We start from the raw sequence: 3,523 nt of genomic DNA, 5'->3' as shown, positions 1-3,523 counted from the left end.
ACGAAAACGTCGGTGACGACATGTCCTTACTACCGAGATGGGTCGCCCTAAGCCTGTTGCAAAAGATCTTCTGGCCAGTATTCCATCATCTGTTAATGAGTAGCCAACACAAACCCAACCTCCACTGAAGCCGAAAAGAATAAAGAAGGCTCAACCGAAGGCTAAGATAGCTCAGGTTGAATCTGAAGACACCTTGCCGATCTCAAAGTTGGCTGAGAATGATAAATCTCAGCCTTCTGCTGGGAAGAGGCGCTCTGAGTCTCAACCACCAGAATCCCAAAATCCAAAAAAGTCGAGGTCCTCCTCTGCAACAACCTCGGGATCAAAAAAACCTGATGCCCCCTGGGCCCCCTCTATTACTCTGGAAGACAAGCCTGTTATGGCAAGTGACAGTGCCGAGGATATTAACGTTGGCGTTGCGCTCAGCACTACTCTGCTGTTACCAGGCGATTTGGAGCGAAATGCCCAGTACAGTGAGCATGAGAATTACGCTCTAATGCTTCAGCACTCCGTTCAGGTAGATGTCTTCTATTTAGTAATTCTCTTATTTCTTTCTCTTTTTTTCATACTTTGAATATTTTCTAATACCTCTGTTTTCTCTCAGGCCATCCAGCATGCCAACTCTTTCTCAATGCAATCTTTTGAGAATCGAGAGAAGCTTGTTGAGATGAAGAGGGAGTTCTCTTCCCTCAAGAAGACCAGCAAAGGTCTTCAATTAAAGATGAAAAATTTGGAGGACCAAGCCGAGGCTACAATCAAGGCTCAGACTAATATTGAAGAAAAGGCTAAGGCTATCAGGAAAGTGGCTGAGTCTCAAAAGAGAGATGACGAGGAGAGAATGGATCAAGCCGAAAAGGAGCTTCAGGAGGCACTGGCCACCAAGGAAGCCGAAATAAAAGATGCCGACGAGAAGGCATATGCCCAAGGTATGGCCGACGTCACTGAGGCCTATGAACTTCAAGTGAAGCAGGCATGCAACAAGGGTTTCACCCTTGGTTGGATGTCTCTTCTGAAAAAACTCAATATCCCTGATGATTCACCTCTGAGGAATACCGATGATATTCCTCTTCCATTCCCTCCACATCCTCCACCAGTTTAGTCCGATGAAGATTCAGAATTTGGAGATGAGGAAGAGGATGATGCGTTGGTGAGAAAAGCAAAGGAGGTTACTGCATCCAAGTCCCTTCCTTCAACTGAGCAAGTCTTGGACTTGACTCAAGATGAAGAGGGCGATGTGGTTGTCAAGGAAACTACCCCTGAGCAGGCATCCTCCGACGTTCCTGTAGCCGACAAAAGTATTGATGAAACCCTTGCCCAGATTGATGCAGAACTTGCAATGGAAAAGGCGGTCGAGGTGGCTCTTCCAGAACCTTCCGAGGTCCAAACCCAAGTTGCTGTTGATGCTGATGAACCTTAATTTTTATGTTTTTCCTGTCTTGTCTAATTGTATTTTATTTCTTCTTTATCTTTTAAAACAATGTGAGCCCTTGTATGGCTGATGTGTCTCTTCCTTGTTGAATGCTAATGCAACTTTTCTTTTCTAAGTGCATGTACTCTTGTCTTCTCTTCATTGCTTCTGCATGATTCTATACTTAGAATATTCTGCATGTCTCTCACACATTTTTCCTTCTTTGTACAATCTTCTCGGGGTGACACACCTCGGATAGACAAACTTCTTGTAAACTTTTATCAAGTGTTGAACATCATACTGGTTTAACTTAACTTGTAAATTGTCCGCTAATTTCAACAAGTGTTGAACAATCACTTCAGCTTGACTTCAACTTGTAAATTGTCCACAAATTTCAACAAGTGTTAAGCAACAATTTAACTTCCACTTGTAAATTGCTACAAATTTCAACAAGCGTTAAACATTACTTCGGTTTAACTTCAACTTGTAAATTGCTACAAATTTCAACAAGTGAAGATAAACAATAATCTCGGCTTAACTTCAACTTGTAAATTGCTACAAATTTCAACAAGCGTTAAGCATTACTTCAGTTTAACTTCAACTTGTAAATTGCTACAAATTTCAACAAGTGAAGATAAACAATAATCTCGGCTTAACTTCAACTTGTAAATTGCTACAAATTTCAACAAGCGTTAAGCATTACTTCAGTTTAACTTCAACTTGTAAATTGCTACAAATTTCAACAAGTGAAGATAAACAATAATCTCGGTTTAACTTCAACTTGTAAATTGCTACAAATTTCAACAAGCGTTAAGCATTACTTCAGTTTAACTTCAACTTGTAAATTGCTACAAATTTCAACAAGTGTTAATAAACAATAATCTCGGCTTAACTTCAACTTGTAAATTGCTACAAATTTCAACAAGCGTTAAGTATTACTTCAGTTTAACTTCAACTTGTAAATTGCTACAAATTTCAACAAGTGAAGATAAACAATAATCTCGGCTTAACTTCAACTTGTAAATTGCTACAAATTTCAACAAGTGTTAATAAACAATAATCTCGGCTTAACTTCAACTTGTAAATTGCTACAAATTTCAACAAGCGTTAAGTATTACTTCAGTTTAACTTCAACTTGTAAATTGCTACAAATTTCAACAAGTGAAGATAAACAATAATCTCGGCTTAACTTCAACTTGTAAATTGCTACAAATTTCAACAAGCGTTAAGCATTACTTCAATTTAACTTCAACTTGTAAATTGCTACAAATTTCAACAAGTGAAGATAAAAAATAATCTCGGCTTAACTTTGACTTGTAAATTGCTACAAATTTCAACAAGCGTTTAAGCATTTGTGTCTTCTCTCTGCCCCCAATGTGAACCTAAATTCCACTTGGGTTCTCATTATTAGAAACAAAATTCACAAGTCTTGGAGAATTCTGCTATGATTTTATTGATGACGTCGGAAAAAAATAACAAGGAATATCTAATGATAGAAAAATTTCAAATTACAAGTGTTTCAGGGTCTAGGCAATGTTTTGCCCTCATTATCTTCAAGTCGGTATGCTCCATTGCCCAATACTGAAGTAATTCTGTAGGGTTCTTCCCAGTTTGGGCCAAGCTTGCCCTCTCTGGGATCCTTCTTGTTGCCAACAACTTTTCTTAAGACAAGGTCGCTGACCTGAAAATCCCTTGAATTGACCTTCTTATTGTAAGCTCTAGCAAGCTGCTGCTGGTATGTTATGAGCTGAATTGCAGCTTTCTCCCTTATTTCTTCTAAGAAATCCAGATCTCGGGCTAGAAGTATATCATTAGTTCCATTCTTTACTCCCTAGGTTCTGATCCCTGGGATGCCGATCTCCAGTGGGATGACTGCTTCTGTGCCGTAAGCCATGGCAAAGGGGATTTCCCCTGTTGATCTTCTCGGCGTAGTCCAATATGCCCAGAGTATATTGGGCAACTCGTCTACCCACTTTCCTTTTACTGCCTGCAGCCTCTTCTTTATCCCATCCAAAATTACTTTGTTGGATGCTTCTGCTTGCCCATTGCTTTGGGAAAAAATTGGTGTTGAAAAGTAATTCTTTATCTTGAATTTCGCACAGAAGTTCTTGATGA

Source organism: Camellia sinensis, chromosome 3 (assembly GCF_055761805.1).
Source record: "Camellia sinensis isolate YWXY chromosome 3, ASM5576180v1, whole genome shotgun sequence".
Taxonomy (NCBI): domain Eukaryota; kingdom Viridiplantae; phylum Streptophyta; class Magnoliopsida; order Ericales; family Theaceae; genus Camellia; species Camellia sinensis.
This window is presented reverse-complemented; position numbering follows the sequence as displayed.